The sequence below is a fragment of the Nuphar pumila genome, chromosome 13, assembly GCF_984573655.1.
Source record: "Nuphar pumila chromosome 13, dmNupPumi1.hap1.1, whole genome shotgun sequence".
Classification (NCBI taxonomy): domain Eukaryota; kingdom Viridiplantae; phylum Streptophyta; class Magnoliopsida; order Nymphaeales; family Nymphaeaceae; genus Nuphar; species Nuphar pumila.
The window spans coordinates 82,191,066-82,213,841 of NC_143261.1; the positions used below are offsets into that span (position 1 = coordinate 82,191,066).

At 36.1% G+C, this 22,776-nt stretch overlaps 1 protein-coding gene across 10 annotated transcripts in view; it reads right to left on the minus strand.

Annotated features, from left to right (window-relative positions):
• LOC149818887 (uncharacterized) overlaps nt 1-22,001 on the minus strand; it is a 54,699-nt gene extending 32,698 nt beyond the window's left edge. For 3 of the 10 annotated variants that reach the window (XR_016427406.1, XM_089985766.1, XM_089985773.1), the window contains exon 1: nt 21,769-21,975. The gene's annotated coding sequence lies outside the window, so the exon portion shown is untranslated. Of the gene's footprint in view, nt 1-18,467; nt 18,487-18,666; nt 18,830-20,517; nt 20,584-21,142; nt 21,161-21,341; nt 21,461-21,768 lie in introns of those variants that run through there. The other 7 variants (XM_089985764.1, XM_089985767.1, XM_089985770.1 and 4 more) reach the window with 7 other exon arrangements.
• Between the last annotated feature and the right edge of the window lie 775 nt (nt 22,002-22,776).

Genomic DNA, 22,776 nt, shown 5'->3' on the forward strand with positions numbered 1-22,776 from the left:
TAATGAAAAGAGGCGGAAGCACCAATAGAGCAAAAAGCACTCTTTAAGAGTGACCACAAGAGCCAAGAACACAAACACTAAAAGTGCACACACAAAACTCTCAAAAGTAGAAAATGACTTAAAGTCATAAGTTGGATATTATTGAAGAAAGGAAGAGAAGGGTGAAACCCAATACATTTATAAGGGGGAGCCTCCTCTATATATATAGGAGGAGAGCTAAAGGGGGACCATAAAGGGGGCTCCCTTCTAGTCGTTGGGAGCCCCAACGGTCATAAATATGATCGTTGGGGCCCCAACGACTAGATAGGTGCGGCCCCTTATGGTCCTTCAAAAGTAAAACTGAAAAAATCAAAAGAAAAAGGAAAAAGGGAAAAAAGAAAGAAAAAAGAAAAAAAGGAAAAAGGAAAAAATACATGTGGATTTACCAAAACATCCCTATCGGGTTTTTGGTTTGTACAGAAAAAGAAAAAGAAATATATTATGTATATATACATATATACTTATATATATACGAATGTATATATATAAGTATATGTATATATATATTTATATATACATAATTTAACAACTCCCCCTCAAGATGGAGCATAGATATCAATCATGCTCAGCTTGTCACAACATTTTGAGAAATTTGGCCTAGCAAGAGGCTTTGTAAACATATCTGCAACTTGGTCTTCCGACTTTAGATATTTGGTAGTGATATGACCAGCTTGAATCATATCTCTTACATAGTGGCAATCAACCTCAATGTGCTTTGTTCTCTCATGAAAGACAAGATTGTTCGCTACATATGTTGCCGTTTTGTTATCGCACATCATGGTCATGGGAGAGGAAACCTTCACCTGAAGATCATGAAGAACAGTACGAACCCACATCAATTCAGCAGCTGTTTGGGCCATAGCGCGATATTCTGATTCTGCACTCAACCTGGAAACCACATTTTGTTTCTTACTTCTCCACGAAATCAAGTTGTCTCTCAAAAACACACAGAATCCTGTGGTAGATTTTCTACTATCTCCAGAGTTTCACCTTTCCTGAACAATAACCCATTTCCAGGAGAAGATTTTAGATATCTGAGAATCATTATGGCTGCATTCCAGTGTACCTCAGTTGGTTTGTCCATAAACTGGCTAACTTTGCTTACTGCTAAAGCAATATTCGGCCTGGTCACAGTTACATATAATAGCTTCCCTACTAGAGAGCGATAGCTTTTGCTATCAACTGGTTTTGACCCTTCTTCAAACAACTGAACTTTATGGTCCATGAGAATATTTGTTGGTTTAGCTCCCAACATGCCCGTTTCCTTTAATAAGTCAAGAACATACTTCCGTTGAGACAAAACCATCCCTTCACGGCTCCTTACAACTTCTATACCCAGAAAATACCTGAGTGAACCAAGCTCTTTTGTAACAAAGTGTTTTTTAAGATGAGCCTTTGTAGCTTCAATAGCTTTCACATCATCTCCTGTAAAAATGATGTCATCCACATATACCACCATAACAACTATGCCAGAGCTAGTTTTCTTTATAAAAAGAGTATGATCTGCTCCTGATCTATTAAAGCCAAAGCTTGACATTACTTCAAACAACTTTTGAAACCATGCACGAGGACTTTGTTTCAAGCCATAAATCGCCTTTCTCAATCTACACACCTTCTGACACTCCCCCTCAACCTCGAAGCCTGGAGGTTGTTGCATGTAAACGGTCTCAGATAGATCCCCATATAGAAATGCATTTTTCACATCTAATTGGCACAAGCTCCAACCATGCTGAACAACTATTGATAGAACAAGACGGATGGTACCCATCCGTGCAACAAGAGAAAAAGTTTCAAAGAAGTCAATTCCATATGTCTGAGTATACCCTTTGGCGACTAATCTGGCCTTGTACCTTTCAATAGAACCATCAGATTTGTACTTTATTGTATATACCCATTTACATCCAACAATGTCAGCATCTGCTGGGGAATCAACTAGATCCCATGTATGCTGAGATACTAAAGCATTCATTTCTTCTTGCATAGCCAGCTTCCAGTGATTATCAAGCTCTGCCTGGTGATAGTTCAGAAGAATAGTTTCAGCAGATAAGGCTGAAATAAAAGACTTCATCTTATTTCCAATTCTGGCATCGGAGACAAAATGAGATATGAGATATAAGGTACATTGTTGTGTCCCCTTTCGTAGAGCAATAGACCTGTTATAATCATCCTGAAGATCACTATTGTCAGTAGAACTTACCTCAGGAGAAGAAGAAGATGAAAGCTCTTGCGGAGGTGGAGCTCTACGCACATATACCAATGGAGGATTATTAAATCTGGAAGAGGATGAAGTTTGGTTTGGTAAGGAGGGCACAAATTCCAAAGGAAAAGGAAGTATAGGTAATGGAAAAGACTCAGCTGGATCAACTTGCAGCAGGGAACCGGAAATAGAGTAATATGAAGAGGATTCCAAGAAAGATACATCCGCACTCACATACTCTCGGCGAGAAATAAGATCATAACATCGATAGCCCTTTTGATTTTTTGGGTAACCTATAAATATGCATTTTATAGCTTGAGCGGCTAATTTATCACGGTCAGGGCCAAGTTTGTGTACAAAACAAACACATCCAAATATTTTTGGTGAGAAAGAAAAAAGTGGGGCATTAGGTTTTAGGATATGTAATGGAATTTGATCACCCACAGAAGACGAAGGCATGCGGTTGATCAGATAGCAAGCAGTGGTAATCGCATCACCCCAGTATAACGCAGGAACATTGGATTGAATCATAATGGTCCTGGCAACATCAAGGAGGTGCCGATGTTTTCGCTCAGCCACCCCATTTTGTTGAGATGAATAGGCACAGGAAGTTTGGGGTTGAATGCCATGATCTTGGTAGAATTGTAACAGACCTTTTGATTTAAACTCGAGAGCATTATCAGTGCGAACAATCTTGACAATAGATTCAAACGGAGTTTTTATTTCTAGAATTAAGGATTTGATAGTACTTGGAACTTCAAATCATTCTTTTATTAAAAATACTCATGACAACTTAGAGAAATCATCAACAATAACAAGATAATAACGACACTGAGTCCTAGTAGGAATCTTACTAGGACCCCACACATCTGCATGAAGAAGTTCAAAAACTTTATTACTAGACTGACTCTGACTCGAAGGGAACGAACTTCGATGATGCTTGCCCAACTGATATGCTTCACACTGAAATTATGTGGTGGAAGGAATTTGAGAAAAGACCGAACGAAGCTTTGACAATGAAGGATGACCAAGACGACGATGCCACTGAACAGGACTGAATGATTGTTCCACTGCAGCATGAACATTACCCATTGGATGATGTAGGTAGTAAACTCCATTTTCTTCATAGCCTCCACCAATCATCTTCCCCTTCAGCAAATCCTAAAAATGACAACCCATCGGATCAAATATTACTCTATAGTTTTGTTCTCTTATAAGGCAACTAACATAGAGTTGAGGAGGATATAGAAATATTTCCCTGACCAACAACCGGGGAGGAACTCCCATCGGCTAATGAGACTCCTCGATGAGCATTAATATCCTTTATATCTGAGAAAACAAGTGAATTTCCACACAAATGTCTGGATGCACCAGAGTCAATAATCCACTTACTGTCAGTCGAATGAAGATGATTTCCGGTTGAATAGGCAACAACAGCTACAGAAGGAGTGGAACTCAAAGGACGAAGAGCTATCAACTCATCATATTCAGACTGAGGGTGATACTACGGTCACTTGTAGAGATATTCTCCTGTACATTTGTTGCCTCGATAGTAGTAACATTTGCTTTAGGAGCATATGACTTTGATGAAGAAGAGGTTGGTCGACCATGCTTATCCCAGCAACGATCTTCTAAATGTCCAGATTTTCCACAGAATGTACATTGAAGCTTTCCTCTGCCTCCCATACCACGTCCACGACCTTGTCCTCTGATATTCTTAATATTTCTACGCCCATAACCAGATGAGACAACAAGAGCAGATGACTGAGTCACAGACCGAGATTGTGGAAGAGAGATTGCAAGTCTACTGAGACGATTGTATGCATCAGCAAGTGTAGGAATATCTGATCCAGTCAACATTTGAACTTTTGCAACAGAAAATTCTGAAGAGAGACCTGTAAGAAAGCGAGCAACCATGGTTTGTTCTTGATGATCCTTTTGCTTCGAGCAACAAAGAGGCCTGTGAGCATTAAGTCTTTCAAACGCAGCTTTGACAGAGGCATAGTATTGGGCCAAGGTCTGATCTCCCTGCTGCAAATTATATATTTCCTGTTTGACTTGCAGGATACGACTCACATTAGTTTCTTGTGAGTATGTATCACGAAGATTGTCCCACATCAGTTTGGATGTATTATAGTAGATCAATCCATCTGCAATATGGGGTTCGACACTATTCATGATCCATGACATAACTATGTCATTATCTTCATCCCACGTAACATATTTTCTCAAATTTTCAGTGGGTTCGTCTTCCAATAGAATATGTTTTTGACGATGTCCAGATACCGACATCATAAAAGTTCTGGACCACCTGGCATAGTTGGTTTCATTCAACCTTACGGAAGAGCCGTACGAAAAGGGGTTGGCAAAAGCCTTATACTCCCCAATATGTTCCATTTTAGAATCGCATTTTGAAGTTTCAGCTATACTGTTCACTTGAACAGCAAGTGCTCAAGTAGAATTTTCCAACACAGCAGGGAATCAGACCTGTTGTTTCCACAAAAAAAAACAGCCCACAAACAGCAGGGAATCACTCCTGTTGTTTTCACGACAGAAGGATAACTTAAACTAACATGCTTCACAGCACGAAACAAAACTCGACACAGCAGGGAATCACGACCATTGTTGCGCCCAAACACACCACGAGCAAGATAATATGCAGTCGCAAAAAAATAATCACGACAACTGCTTTTCTCCAAACATATAAGGCACGAGAGCCAATAAGTCTTCAGGGCACAGTTAAACAGATCAATCATATCTCGTTCACACGCAACAACCCATTAAATAAATCTTGATCACACGCAATCAGCACAGGAAATAAAAGTTGCTCTCAAACAGCAGGAAATCACGGCAGGCACGCAACAGCACAAAAACTTCCTGCTGCTCCCAAACAGCAGAAACACAACTCGGCAACAAACAAAAAATCACGTCACGGCAGGAACAAAACTCGGCAACCAAAGATCACGGCAGGAAATCCAGGAAATCACGACAGGAGATCACGAAAACAAAAAAAAACTCCAAACTGAGGAGCTCAAGGGTTACAGCTCCAGGAAATCCTCGCTGGGAGCTTCATCCTTAGATCTAACGACAGATCTGGATAACATCCCAGATCTGTTATCAGATCTTCCACAACGTGCAACAGCAAACCTGATTTCAAGCAGTGGGGGTTTTTTTTCGTTGGTGAAGATCAGTCCTCTCGTGATCACGGTCCCGAGATCGAGGGCTCTGATACCATGTAGAAGGAAGATCGATGCACAGCCACCTGTGTAGAGAGAGAGAGAGAGTCGGTTGCACAATAGAAAACTCGTTAACTTGGATTAGGGCTTCTCTCTATATTAAATAGAGAGAGGCTAAAAAGAATAATTACATCTAAGCCCATTATGAAAACAAAATTTCAAAAAAAACTCTAATATAAAAAAGACTTAAACTTAAAACCACCTATTCTCAACAGATACCAAGAAAATAAGTTAGATACCCCAAATCTGACATTACAAATCTTTCTTTCAAAGTGTTTTTAATACCTTTGATGCCCTTTATGTCACTACCTGTTATCAACATATCATCAACATAGAGTAGTAAAATCACAATACTTGCATCAGACCTTTTAACAAACAGAGCAGTGTCAGTGTAGCATGAAACAAACCCATTTTGAACCATTACTTCATTAAATCGATCATATCAAGCCTTAGGAGCTTGTTTTAAACCATAAAGAACTTTTTGCAAATGAAGGACTTTTCCCTTGGAACATCCAAGTTGGGAGGAGCATCCATATATACTTCTTCATTAAGGTCACAACAACAAACAACAACAGCAACTATGCCTTCATCCCAAAACAATTGGGGTCGGAGATATGAACAAAAAAAGAAAATCATTCTGGGTCTTCCACATGAATCCTTCTCCTTCAATCATTTATATCCAATGCCATATCCTCGGTGAGCTTCAAAGCATTCATATCCTTTCCTATCATCTCCATCCAAGTCTTCTTAGGCCTACCCCGACCTCTTTTAACTAATATATTTTCCATTTTCTCCAACCTTCTAACCGGAGCATCATTAGGCCTTCGCCGAATATGTTCAAAATACCGTAAACGATTCTCTCTCATCTTATTTTCAATGGGTGCAACGCCTACCTTCTTACATATCTCCTCGTTTCGAATCTTATCTTTTATTGTATTTCCACACATCCATCTAAGCATACGCATCTCAACTACACTCATTTTTTGAATATGATGTCTGTTGACAGCCCAACATTCCGTACCATATAGTAAAGCGGGCCTAATTGTCAACCTATAAAACTTTTCCTTCAACCGCAATGGCATTCTACGATCGCACAACACTCCGGTTGCACTTTTCCATTTCATCCATCCAACCTTTATCCTATGATTTACATCTCCACCAATTTCTCTATACTTTTGAATGATAGATCCCAAATATTTGAAACAGTCATCCACCGATATTTCTTGCTCACCAAGCTTCACTACACTCCCATCACTACTTCGTTGCTTACTAAACCGACATTCTATATATTCTGTCTTACTCTTACTCAACTTAAAACCTCTTGCTTCCAATGTTTGTCTCCATAATTCTAACTTAGCATTAACCCCAGTTCTAGACTCATCAATCAAAACAATATCATCAACAAACAACATACACCATGACACATTTTCTTGAATTGATCTCGTAAGCTCATCCATTACTATAGCAAATAGGAAAGGAATTAAAGCAGATCCTTGATGTAACCCAACCGTTATAGGAAAATTTGTTGTTACCCCTCCACAAGTGCGGACATTGGTTACTACTCCTTCGTACATATCTTTAATTATACTAATGTACTTGAGAGAAACACCTTTATTCATCATTGTCCACTAGAGAACATTCCTAGGTACTCTATCGTATGCCTTCTCCAAATCAATAAAAACCATATGCAAATCTTTGTTCCTCTCTCTATATCTCTCAATAAGTTGTCTAAGAAGGTGTATAGCTTCCATAGTTGATCTTTCAGGCATAAAACCAAATTGATTCTCCGATATCATGACAACCTTCCTCAACCTATACTCAATCACCCTCTCCAAAAGTTTCATAGAATGACTCATGAGTTTTATGCCACGATAGTTTGCGCAATCTTGTATATCACCCTTATTTTTATATAGAGGCACCAAAGTACTCTTCCTCCGCTCATTAGGCATCTTATTTGTCCGCCAAATCTTGTTAAAATGATTTGTCAACCATTCTAAACCTTTCTCACCCAAGCATTTTCAAGCCTCGATAGGTATACCATCTGGGCCAACTGCCCTTCTTAATTTCATTTTCTTCAAAGCCTATGTAATTCCTTTCTTTTGAATCTTGCGCATGAAGTCACGATTCATCTCATGAAAATGAATGGAGAAGTCTCCAAGATCCTGAGCATGACTTCCACTAAATAGCTTATCAAAATAATCTTTTCATCTCTCCTTAATCTCTTCATCTTTGACTAAAACCCTTTGCGTTTCATCTTTGATACATCTAACCATACCCAGATCCCTCGATTTCCTATCTCTTATCTTTGCAAGCCTATAAATATCCTTCTCGCCCCTCTTTGGTATCCAACTTGTCATAAGCCTCCTTATATACCTAATCACTCGCGTTTCGAACTACTTTTTTAGCTTCCTTCTTTGTTATCATATACTTCTCCAAATTCTCATTATCACGACTCTTACTTAGATTTCTATAACACTCCCTTTTAACCTTAATAGTTAATTTGACATCCTCGTTCCACCATGATGTACCCTTACCTAGCAGTGCAATGCCTTTAGACTCACCCAATACCTCCTTAGCCACCTTTCTCATGCCACCCGCTATCTTACTCCACATTGATTCTGAATCATCCTCGAGACACTAATCAGTTTCCTTAACTACCTGCTCTACAAACATTCTTTGTTTAGCTCCTTTCAGTGCCCACCACTTAATTCTATGATCTATCCTATGTCTATCCCTTTTGCGGCATTGTCTAATTCTAAGATCTAAAATTAAGACTCTATATTGTGTAGCTACACTTTCTCCCGGTATAACCTTACAATCGATGCAACAACCCCTATCTCTCTTTCTAAGTAGGAAAAAATCTATCTGACTCGTATTAACCCCACTTTTAAATGTTACTACGTGAGACTCCCTCTTCCTAAACCAAGTGTTTGCTAAGATCATATCATAGGACAAACCAAAATCTAAAGTCCTTTCTCCACTTTCGTTTCTTTCTCCTATACCATAGCCTCCATGGATACTCTCAAATCCATCCCTACTAATACCTACATGCCAATTAAGGTCATTGTCGATGAAAAGTTTTTCTCCATAAGATATCCCTTGTACTACTCCATCTAAATCTTCCCAAAATTGACGCTTAATGGAATCATCTAAACCTACTTGAGGTGCATAAACATTAATAATATTAATAATATTCATACCTAATACTAATTTAATAAGTAAAATCCTATCACCCTTCCTACGGACATCAACTACATTATCTATTAACTCACGACTCATAACAATCCCTACTCCATTCCTATTCCTATTTATTCATGTATACCAAATCTTATATCTCGAAGGTTCTATCACTTTTTCTTTTTCACCTACCCATTTGGTCTCTTGTAGATATAAAATATCAATCTTTCTCCTACACATAACATCTACTAACTCTACCAACTTATCACTTAAAGACCCTATGTTCCAAGTGGTTAACCTAATTTTATGGTCTTGGACTAACTTCTTTACCCCCACCCGTCCAACAAAGTGAGGGAACCCTTGCCTATTTGACACCACACACGGGCGCCGGTGTGACGCGTCGCTTCTGGGCGACGACCTAGCAACCCTTGCCCATTTATCACTGCCTCCGGGCCTATAGAGTACAGCGCGTCACTCAGTAGGAAACGCCCCAACGAAATTCTCATATTGGTTCATATTCATAGGGTGTGACTAAGTTTTTAAGTTGGCTGTCATTGGCCTACTGCAACCCTCCTCTTTTATCCGGGCTTTGGACCGGCAGTGTATAACTAAACAGTTATACACTTCTTTATTAAGGTCCCCGTTTAAAAAAGCATTTTTGACATCCATTTGATAAATGTTTCAGTTTTTAATAAAGGCAATGGTGATCAAACACCTAACAGTGACCATTCGTGCAACAGGGGCAAAGGTTTCTTCGTAATCAATGTCGTATTTTTTACTATATCCTTTAGCAACAAGGAGAGCTTTATATCTCTCAAGAGTGCCATCACTCTTGGTTTTGACTTTAAAAACCCATCTACATCCTATTGATTTCTTTTCTTTTGGGAGATCTTGAAAAACCCAAGTTTTAGCTTTGTTGAGAGCTCTAAGCTTGTTATCCATGGCGTCCCTCCACTCTATTATTTTCTTAGCTTCTCCAAAATTTATAGGTTTTTAGTAGGAGTAAATGTCACTAAAACATGCCCTATGCTTTGGAGAAAATGACTCATAGGATATAAATCTATAAGGGTTTTTCCTAGATCTTTCGGTTCTTCGAGATTGGTCAGAAGATTCACTAGGGTCACTATATTTTTCTATTGCACTTCTAAAAGTACTTTTATCTCTATGTGTATAGGTGATTGGTTCAACTATTATTTCTTCTTCATGTTGGATGGGTTCTGGAGTACTTTCCCTTCTACCCTCATCCTCATTTACTTCATCATCACTAAAAAATCTTCATTTCTAGATAATAGTTCAAATAAGAAAGATTAATCGGCATTATCTTCATGAGCTTTGTGTTCTTCAAAACCACTTATGTTCTATAGAAAGGTCATGTTTCTTGAAACATATAGTTTGTCATTTTTAATATCATAACATCTAAAACCTTTTTGTGTTTCCGAATATCCCAAAAATGCACAAGGAATAGCTTTAGGAGATAATTTATCATTTTTGTCAGTGAGAACAAAACATTTACAACAAAAAATTCTTAGTCTATTGTAGTCGGGTTCCTTTTTATATAAGATTTCAAAAGGGGTTATTTGGTTCAAATTTTTAGATGGAAGTCGATTTATGAGGTAAACCGATGCAAGAGCCTTTTCGGCCCAAAATCTTTTTGGAATTTTTTGAGAAATGAGTAAAGTTTTTTTAGTTTCTATTATATGTCTATGTTTTTGTTCGGCTAATCCATTTTGTTGAGGAGTTTTTGGGACAAGACCTTTGATGAACAATTCCATTATTTTCAATATAACTTTTAAAATCATTTGAAAGATATTCTCCTCCGGAATCGGTTCTAAAAATTTGTAATTTACTATTAAATTGGTTTTGTATCATCATATGGAAAATTTTAAAGGTAGAAAACACCTCATGCTTATGCTTGAGGAAGTAGATCCAACTATATCCTGAAAAATCATCAACATAAATTACATAATATGAAAACCCTCCCCTAGACACAACGGGTGTCGGTCCCCATACATCTGAATGCACAATTTAAAAGGCTTAGTTGAAAACATAGTTTTTTGTCCAAAAGGTAAACTTCTTATTTTACCAAGAATACAATCATTACAATTGAAGTTGTCTTTACATAAAGTTTTGGTAAAATGTAAATAAGAAAGCTCGACAATATTTGGATGCCCAAGGCGTTTATGCCAAACATTCATATCTTTATGTTGGGCAACATTACAAAAAGAGTGTTTTGGAATTTGAAGAAATTCCATAAAGTATAGATCTCCCTTCCTAGAGCCTTCCCCAATCAACTTCCCAGACCGGCGATCCTGTATCCAACATTTATTTGATGAGAATTTGATATCACACCCATGATCCGATAGTTGAGAGACGAAAAGCAATTTTAAATTTAATTTTGGGATAAATCTAACTTTAGGAACAAAAAAAACTTGACTTTCAACATCTCCAATTCCCTTTATTTCAAGAGAAGCTCCATCCGTCGTAGAAACAATAGAGTGTGACAAATTTTTCGAGTATTTAGAAAGTGCAAAAACATTTGGAGTCACATGAAAGCATGCACCAGAGTCTAAGAGCCAAAGAATCTTACCGAGAGGAGATAAAGTGGACATGGCGGTTCCGAAAACGGATCCCTTGAGGAGAGGTTGAAGAGCTTCTATTATTTGATTTAGAGATAATGTAACATTGTTGAAAGTTGACGGTCCTTCCTCCTTGTATTATAGGAAAGTTGTAGACATAGCCACCATCTTTTTCCATTTAGGACATACCGATTTAATGTGACCCGGTTCTTTGCAAAAGTGAAATATGATTTTGCTATAATCTCTTCTTCCATATTGTCCACTATTTTCTCTTCCTCCTTGATTTTTGTTGAAATGAGGGGGTTTATATGTTTTGACATTATTCCCCGGTCTAGAGACGGCATAAGCACCCTCATCTTCATCTTTAGAGGGAACGGCCAACACACTCTGATTGGTTTTATTCATCCCCAATCGAGTTTCTTCTCCACTTAGCTTGGTAAGTACATCTTCCAACGGAGAAGAGAAAGAAGACAAAAGAGAGGACCTAGTTTGCTCGAATTCGAGTCTAAGCCCATTTAAAAAGTTGAAGAAGTGATCATCTTCAAGTTGTTTGACCCTTAATTCAATAACCTCTCCACTCCATTTAGGTTCTTGAAGAGCAAGTTCACCCCAAATGGTGGATAGCTCGGCAAGATATTCTCTAACGTACATTTCCCCTTATTGAAGGGTTAATGCCTTCTTTTGGAGGTAATATTTATGGGACAAATCTCTCGAAGTATACATTCTTTTGAGATATTCACATACTTGAAAGGCTTTCTTGAACTTCAAAATATTGGCATTTATTTTCATTTCAACGGAAGAAAAGAACCATGAGAGAATTTTGTAGTTTTTCATCTCCCATTCATGTCTTTTGTTATATTCTTCAAAAGCTTTTTCTCTCTCTTCGTCATCAAGAACCTTTATTTCACCCTTATCAATAATGGTGATCTTAGGTTCGGGTTCGGGAATGGTTCTTTTAACATATCCCCAAAGATCTTTCTCCTTAATGTGAGCCTCCATATTACCGGCCCAAACATGGTAGTTGGAGCCATTTAATTTGAAACCAAGTGAAAAGTGAGAATCTTTCTCACCCATTAGAGATAGAAGAATGGAGAATAAATACGCACCACAAAGGATTCTCAAGTCTTTCTTGTCGTAAGAATCTTCCAAAATATTGATGGAAGAGAAGTCCCTACTTCAATCACCAAGAAGCCAAAGGCATGCTTTACGAGGCACTTTGAAAAAGACGAAGAATCACACGATCTTCAATCTCCAACCTTGCTCTGATACCATGTGAAAATATCTCAAAAGAGATATAGTGCTAAGTACGCACAACCACCACAAAGGGAGAAGTGCACAAAGGCACAAGAACACTTAGAAAAATGTGCGCAAAGGTACAACAAGAGAACCCAAATGCAAAATTATAAAGAATTCTATTGAACAAGTTGGAGAACAATGCTCCAAGCATTGGATGATTTTACAATAGGGGTTCAACCCCTTTTATAGAGGAGAGGAAGCCTTGGAGGGGCTCCCACTAGTCGTTGGAGCCCCTCCAACAATTAGAAATCTAACCGTTGGAGGGGTCCAACGACTAGTGTTGGACCCCCTTCCAAGGTTGACTAAGTCAACAAATGAAAAAGAAAGAGAAAAAGAAAAAGAAGGAAAAGAAGAAAAGAAAAAGAAATAAATTACAAACATATTTACAAATGTAAATATGCGTAAAATAGAACAAAAGACAAAAATACCCCTGAAGGTTACATGAAGGGAAAATATATATTTATATATAATATATGTATGATACATATATATATATATGTATCTCTTGTTATATACATATAAAAATATAATTGCATAGGAGATACAATTTAACACCTATTACATAAATGTAAAATAATAAAAATATCCCTAATAAGTATTACCTATTATAACCATTCAATACACACACACATATATATATATAGCTAAACATATATACTTATATGTACAACTTAACACTCTCCCACAAACTTACGATGTGATCACCCAAAGTTTGAAAATACAAAACCAAAGGGAAGGATCCAAGGCTTTATTGATAATCTTCACCAAATGCCTTCACCGGCTATCTCCATCTTCATAATGCATCAAAAACATAATTTTTTTCTCAACCCAAGAACCTGTATAGGGAACAAAACAAAGGTTTCAACTACACAAAGGAAGATATCCTAACCATAGTTACTTATATTGTTAAAGGTAATTTCTCGGTGAGGGTATTTCTCAGAGAGATTTTCAAAAGTTGATAAATCTCAAGAATATCTCGAGAGTTTAAAAAATTGAAAAAATATAAATAACAACAAAAAGCTAAACAAATAATAAGTTCTACATTATTTTTCTTTCAAAAATATAAAGAAACATGTTTTAAAGGTTTTAAAATATTTAAAAACAAAAAATAAAAAATGCAAACTTAAAATAAATAAATAAAAGTTTTTTCACAAAAATATTGGGATATTATCGCTATAATATCATGATATTTTGTCTCTAGTCGGCTACCTTGAAATATTCGATAATATCATGATATTTTCAATATATCGGTGATATCAGTGACATTGATCTTAACCAAATAGTTATTAAAACAAAACATTTTAACCAAATAGTTAAAAAATAGTTATAGGATATATGTTTATAGTTTCAAAACAAATATATATTCCCACAAATTAATTCATAAATATAAATATATAAAGAGAGGATGGTTAAATTTCTCAACAAAGCATAGAGGTATTATAAAGTATAAACTAAACAATTTTTAAAAGCGAGTCAGATAATGCACCTTAAGCAATAATTTTTAAGATTTGAAAAACATTAGCAACAATTCAAGCAAAGTATAATAGCCACTATGATAAACACAATGAATATACTTCAAAATCAATTTTTTTTAAATTTCTTGTTTAGACAATCATACAAAAGCATCATATTTTTCAAGGAAACATAAATTCTGAACATAGTAGAATTTTGATCCCTAAAGTCCAAAAGAGAAGCACATATTAGACATAAAATAAACAATTTTGCAAGAATGTCCCAAAGCCTTACGTAAACATTTCAAATAAAGATGAAACTCATCAAAAACCCGACAACATGTATATTAAATGCAAGAGCTCAAAGGAGCTCATAACAAAAGAAAGAATTAATTAAATTCATCCAAAAATACAAGATAACCAACATGGAACAAATCTAAATATCTTCAACATATATATCCAACATGCAATTAAAACATATTTAATGCACCCATGATAAGCCAATAAGGTTTATGCACAAGAAGCAAAAGAGTCACCTCACACAACCTAAATATGGGTAATATGGGTTCAAACATAAAAGCCACAAAGGACCAAGAGGACATAAAAAATAATAATTTTATTAAGGAAAGAATGCACACAAAATGCATGAAAATTTTCCAATGGATAACCTTTTTCCATACAAGGGCAAACGAGCAGCGGAAAAGATAAGAAAACACATGGAGAGATTTTTAAAATCCTACATATAACAAATCATAACAAAAGAAGTGATATTTGCAAATCTCAACCCCAATTTGCTCACCACAAGCAATCACATATTTGACCTGTAACTCAACATCCTTGAAATTCGAGTATATCAATACGTAGGACAAGAGATCAAACACAAATATCAACAATAACCAAACCAGTGACCATGCACTGACAATACTAGCTATCTAAATTGACAATAAGTATTAGCTACAACCATAAGAGGTGCACATCCCTCGCCTCATAAATGATTGTAAAACTGTAAACAACATCAGTTTCAATGGGTGCACATAACTCACCAAACTGATAAAACAAAATCCCTTATCAAAAAAAATACTCAAATAAAAGGAAAGAGTGAAGAAAACAGGATAGGCAGAAATACTATAATGAAGACAAACTGATGTCAAAAAGCAAGAAGATTTGAAAACAATATTAGAAAAAAAACAATAAATTTTGCAATAATATAAGATTTAATCCATAAGGACCAATATAATCACAAGAAAATAACAATTGAGTCATCACTAACAAAGATCGATACAAGCATCCAATAAACAACAAAGGCCAAATAAGTAATTGATACAACTCATTCATAGAACCAGAGGTCAATCAGATGTCAGTCGGAGTCAAAACAAGTGCCAATACAACACTCATAATCTTAGCAATCTATATTGTCAAGAAGATAGAGGTGCATACATAACTCACCCCAATAACTGACTCTGGCTCCACAACACCGAGGCCAAATAAGCAATTGAGTGATACAACTCACTCATAGAACCAGAGGTCAATCAATTGTCAGTCAAAGCCAAAACAAGTGCCAATACAATACTCATAAACTTGGCAATATAGAGGTGCACACAACTCACCTCGAAAAGGCCAAACAATAATAATGGATGTATCGAATAGAAGAGTGATGGACTAAGCCAAACAAAGAGGCATATATGAAAACCTTGAAAGACACATTCCAAGGATAAAGGAGACAAAAAATGATTTGATCAAAAATTTCAAATCAAGTGAAATAACAAGAGTTTGAATCCTCGAATACATTTAGTAAACTCATGCAATAAATGCAAACACGTGACAAAATAAAATGTCCACCAATGAGAGTCTTTTATCATAACAAGAATGTCTACCAATAGATACAAAAAAATGGACAAGCACAAAAGTGAGCCACAAAAGGCACACTCACAATACCTACAAAGGGCATACAAACATAAAGAAGACTCTCATAATACACACATTTTATTACTATCAAGTATACAAAAAGTACAATACTTTAAATCTCATGTAAGACAACATAATGCAAAAACATGTAAGATAATGGTTACTAAATAACCATGAGACTAAGAAATAACACAATCACAAGGCATAAATGCCACTAAGGTCTCCAAAGAGAGCCCTCACAAAATCCTTTTTCAATAAATATTTTTATTAATGATTATGATATACTAAGCATGTAAGGCACAAATCATTCAAGTGCAATGAGCGTACCCACAATAAACACCTCCCAAGAGGCAAGGACACAAGCCACAAATGGGTACAAAAGAACAAAATATGCATAAAGGAAAACATCATCGAATATGAACATATCATGTATAAAGAGAGCATATCAAAATCTTATAAAGTGTTCATGCATGTAAAACTTATAATAATATATATCATTAAATTAGACTACAAAAAACCTTACACAAGAGACAATTTAAAAATATGCAATACGCATCCATAGAAATTCCACAAGTTTCTAAGTCATTCCCTTAGGGCTTAGCTTTAATAAAAGATCACAACCCTCAAAACGAAAAAAAAAAACATGAATTTGAAGACACACATAAAGACATGTTTTGACTTTTATAACCACAAAGTCTTTGAATATAGCATCTAAGATTTAAACTAGATCACATGCATAAATATTATTTCACAAAACAATATAAGCCTTATGAAAACATTTACTAAAAATTAAAATTAGCACAAATATGAATGCAATTAAATCCAACAATAAATTTGAAAAACATGAATAACCCCATATACCCAAGGGAATCCAAAAAAACGCAATCATTTGCGAACTAATAATCATGAAACAAGGAAATTTCAAAAAGATCCTTTAAAAATAACTAGTTTTTCAAAGATAAGAAAAATGAGTGTTTTCTCATGCATAATGCATTAGATAAACAACTCCAGTAGGACATAAATGCATATATATATATATATGTGTGTGTGTGTGTGTGTGTGTGTGTGTGTGTGTGTGTGTTTAAAATACATACCAAGTCAAGATCTTCCTTGAATCCAAGTCATACATCGATTACAATTTCTTCACGAAGCACGAATTAGAACCAAGGAGTCCCAAAACCCAAAGAAACAAAATACCAAGAAAATTTTCTTGGCTCTTATTCCATGTAATGAAGTATGTGAAAATACAAATACAAAGTGCATAAGCACAAGTACAAGTCCTACAAGGGACAATACAAATGACAAAGGCAATACACAAGCACATAAGAGTATACAATGGCTACAAAGAGCCTAAATGTGTACAAGCACAAGTTCGCAAAGGGACAAAAGGCAAGCCAATCAATGGCAAATACATAAGATCACAAGAGACACCAATGAGCATACACAAAAGAAACAAAAACATAAAAAATAATCATTTATTGAGGTAGAATGCTTAGGAAAAGCATTAGCTAAAATAGGGACAAGATGTCCCTTTTTATATACATCTCAAAAGGGGCAAGGGAGCCCAATGGCTATATTTATAGCCGTTGGGGAGTCCCAACGATTTTATGGTCATTTGACCATAAGGCCCCACATAAAAAGGGAATTACAAAAGAAAGGAAAAAATAAATAAAATACAAAAACACTGATGTGCCCCTAATGGGCAGAGCCTATTACATAAATTTAAAATGATAAAAATACCCCTAATGAATATTACCTATTACAACCATTTAAAAAATATATATTTATATGTACATATATGTATATACATACATATATATAAGTATATATAGCTAAACATATATATTTATATGTACAACTTAATATGTAGATGGGTCTACAAAATTAAAATTAAAATTAAAATTGATGGAACATTAGAAATATACAAGGTAGGCTACTAGCTAGTTAAAACTCTCATTGCTATAGCATCTATTAGAAAATGGCTTATCTTTCAAATGGATGTTAAAAATGTGTTTCTAAATGAAAATCTTAATGAGGAAGTCAAGGGAACCTCCCCACGAATTAGGATTATCACATGGAAAGGTCCTTCGTCTGCGTAGGAATTTGTATAATGCGCTTACATGAATCATAATTTCTTTCAAAGTCTTAGGTATAATGGGCTTACATGAAGCAATGTCGACCATTATCTGTTTGTTTTTAAACGCATGGGATTATGATCATGATGTCATATGTTGATATAACCATAGTAATTGCATGACGCAATGAAGACAACATTTTGTCTGTCAAAAAATTACTACAAGATCAGTTTCAAATGAAAGATGATCTAGTATGTTACTTACAGGCATCAAAATTTACAGAAAAGATAAATGCATGACACTCAAGTTGAAACTTAATGATAAACTCATGAAGATACCAATGGCACTTGAAATCAATTTGAGAAAAGATTAGGGAGATTTACTAAACTACATAAAAGCATGGTAGGTGCATTACATTATCCAGATTTCACTAGACCTGACATAGTATATGCTGTTAATTAGGTCTTGCAGTTTATGCACTCTCAAAGGACTCCTTATTTAGATATTGAGGCTACCTTTAGACAAAACCAATACAGTAGTGCTGCATGTTGATGATGACTGGGCAGGAGATCTAAAAGGAAGGAGGTTAGTATCTGGCTATTTTGTATATTTGAATTCAGATTTAGTTGTATGCAGAAAGAAACAAAGGACAGTGGTGAAATCTAGCACATAAGTTGAATATCAGGCCATGACATCAGTGACAACAGAAGTTACCCGAGTCCGAGTTCACCATTTTCTTGGTTCCCTTCATCAAAATATTTTGATAATCTTGGTGCAATACTTATCCCTGTAAACCTATTCAACTTAACAGGACAGCATATTGAGACCAACAAACAATTTTGATATGAGAAGGCGGAACATCAAGAAGTTGAACAACAATGTATTGGAAACAATACCAAGTTACAATATTATGACTAAGCCACTAACTTGTGGCATAAATGGCATGTTCAAGGACAAACTTTCAACGTTTGTACCCATGCTCAGTTTAACAGGGGGTATAAGAAATATAGACTAATAAACCTATGATTATATATATGTAAGTTTTCTGCATAAACATGGCGTATATTGTTTTTGTTAGCAAATTTGTACATAAGATGTAATTTATTCATAATCAGGGATAATATACGATAATAATAAAAAAAACTCAAGATTTCCACTTCTAACCTTAGTAGTCAAATGCACTTTGGGGCACTTAGGCCTTGGGCCCCCTAAGCTTTGGTGCAGCTTAGGTGGTCACATTGAGATTCACAAAAAACAATTATGAATTTAAGCTAAAAATTAAAAAATCATTAAGAAGAAACTGAAAAATCTTTAATATTTTAAAAGAACAATACTAAATTAAGACTATCATGTTTTAAACTTAGAAAATCATACATGGAAATACCACTCCAGGCTTGTGCCTAGGCACTTAGGCAAGTGCCTACACATGATTTGTAACTACTAGAGCCTTTGAAATCAATCCATGAGAAATCCTTTTTCATTGAGTTTTTTTTTTCTCTTTTGATAAGTCCATTAAAGAAATTCTATTTGCTCAATAGAGTTATAGAAGCCCCAGTCAGCCTATCTGACACACCTTGTTCTTTACTATGAACTAATATTCATTTTACATAAATAACAAGATTTGCAACCTGTATTCTTTTGAAAGTAGAAAATTCCTTTTCTTCTTTGGGGAAAAAAGATTCTTGAGATGGATGATTTATCCTACAGCCTTCCTTTTTGGTTCATTTATCCTACTTCCATCATAGGCTTTTCATGCTAAAATCCTTAGGTGTACTAGTATCAAAACATACAAATTATTTTTAAAGAAATTTTAACCATGATGCATCTGATCATGGTTATGTGTCAGTTCCAAATGCACAATCATTCCTGCTCAAATGTAGAACTTCCCCAATTATAAGGTTCTCTATATCAATATGGTGAACATAAGTGAAACATTGTCCAAAGTATAAGTGATATCTTGAATTATAGTGATATTATAATGATACATTCCAAAAAGGTGATTTAAAAGGTAATATATATGATATTTGAAAGTATCATGATATTATTATCATAGTATTCTCAAAGTATTTTATTTTCTCATTCTTGCATATGGCTTAAATATGATTTATTGTCTTGTTTTTTATTCTTATACAATCTGGAAACTTTTTATACCTTTTCTTTATATTGTTTCCAAAAATATTTATGAAAGTCTATATTATAGTTTTATGTTGTATTATTTTCTTATATTTTTACTCTTTCAAAAATGTCACTATTCTCCTATGATTTTTGCAATATTTATAGGAAAACGTATAATATCATGAGAAATTGTCTGGATAAGATGCATAGATTTTTCATGTTAATGCTAAAAGAAGAGTGGATCCAATACCTAGACTATCGTCAAAACTGGCATTGGTGACTAATGACTATAATAACAAGAAAACAATGTTCAGCAATGCATAAAGATATCATCTGTTTTTTAAAACAACCAGCCAAAGAGAAAAAAATGACTTTAAGCATAACTACAATCTGTATGATAATGACTATAATAATAAGAAAACAATGTTAAGCAATGGATAAAGCAAACACCTTTTCTTCAAAACAACCATCTTAAACTGCAATCGGTATGATGCTTTGCACTCCATAATCCCCTAAAGTAAATACTCACAAACTCCCAACAGGGTGTAGTGAACCGTACCCTAGTGACCAAGAAGCACTTTGTTGGTGTCTAATGTGCCATGTCAACACTATTGAAGACTTGAAAGATACAAGCTTGAAGGGCTCCTCTAACATGATATGTATACAAACCAATGCCACTGAAACAGCTGATGGATAAAGGAACAATGCTCCTAGCACATGCATGTTAACACAAGGGAAAACATGTTTGTAGAATTTTACAAGAGTTGCACTGCCTTAGCCAATGAGTTCTCAGGCTTCAAATCCCATGAGATGCTATGCCCCAGCTATCCTAAGAAACACATGCAATACGTCCTCAATGCACAGTCACAAGCTGTTCAGTGTCAATTCATACACTGCCCGAACTTAAGCATCTCCAATGTTCTATTTACTCACGTCACAGAAACAATGATAGCTACATATGTAATTGCAATCACGTCTGCCTAAATTAGAAAAAGCTTGAAAGATTACATCAAGTACACAAAAATTAAGCAAGCATGCATTCCCGAAATCAACTTGATGCTAAAGAAACACTAACACTTCTTAATCACAGCACCACACGCATAACATGGTTTCTCACTCCATAACTCCAATTGAAGAAAACTAGCTACAGAACATCCCATCTTCTACAACCACCAAATACAAACAGTGATACAGGACATGAAAGAGCAATCACAATCACCATCAGAAAAAACTCAAAGAAGAAGACACCAACTCAACAACCAAGAAATACTCACCAAATTCAAAAAAAAACTTTAAAACCGACGCAGCTGATACTCCGTTTCAAAAAAAAATGCGCAACTGAAATGATTTTTACAAGAAATCCCTCAAAAACCCCGCACCGGCGTCCAGCATCCTCCATTTCCGAACAAACCCACATAAGAAAAAACCAAACCCATAAACAACCAAATCAAAAAGACCCAAATCAATTAACAGGAAAATACACAGATTCCGCAATCTCAACTCCCCATGTACCAAACAATAGCCAAACCAGAAGACAAACAAAGAGAAAAAACCCTAATTCCGACACTAGGGCTCCAAAACTCTGCTACCCATCAAGATTGAAGTTCTTATTCACATACCAACGACGAAGAATCGAAACAAAGCAATCCCTGCATCAAAGCAAACGATGAAAAAACAAAACGAGCCGTCAAGGGAACTCACCGGAGCGCGTCCAGGAGAGGATGCGAGAACCTCAGAAGGAAACGGAGAGAATGAGAATTCTCGGGGGCTCTCTGGAAGAACGTCCGAAGATTTGTGCGACTCTCTCTCTCTTCTTCCTCTTCTTCGGTATGCAAATTCTGAAAGAACGATTTTCGTTCGTTCTCTTGGGTTATTTCCAGATGGTAAAAAGTAAATCACCCAAATGTCAAGTCTCCATTGTTTCTGCCCTCAATTTTTTGAGAGCTGAGGGTGAATTTTGGAATTAAGAGAAGTATTTTAGGTAATTTTCGTGGTCAAAATAAATCTTTTTCCCTAATTGGAGGTGGAGAATTATTATTTTTTAATAAGGCTTATTTCTTAAATATAACCTCAATTGACACTCTTTTCTCATTTTTTCCATGTTTTACACGGGGAAACCGTAGTCCGGGGTATAGAGTCTTAGTCGCGGTCCTGGGGCCGGAAACGCAGCGGCTAAGGCTAGGGATGGCAGTGGACCGGGACCGGTGATGAAGGTTATGAAGCGGGGATGGACGTACACTTTTCCCCACCACGATCCCCGCCCCGCCCTGTCCCATCCCCGCCACTTTTGCCCGCAATAGCCCCACCCCGGCCTGCCTCATCCCTGTTTGAACCGGGGATGGAGGACATGAAACGGGGATGAAGGCGGGGGTGGAGGTTAAAATCCATCCTCGTGTGGGGATGGAGGTTCTAATCTTGAGGCAGGCGGGGGTGGAGACCTTGTCCCCCGCCCCGCCCCACTGCCATCCCTAGCCAAGACCGTCACCCCTAGGGCCCATTTTGAGCTTCGACTTATGCAAGGCGGTAGATCCCGTGGGATTCGAATCTCGATTGGTGGTGTGCCAGCCAAGGCCTGCTCCAACTACACTAACCCCTTTGATGATAATTGACACTTTTTCTTGCAGCTCAATAATTAAATATTATAAAAGGCGAGAGAATAGTTCGCCCAATAATCAAATATTATAACCAACCAGGGCTCCACTTGTCTGG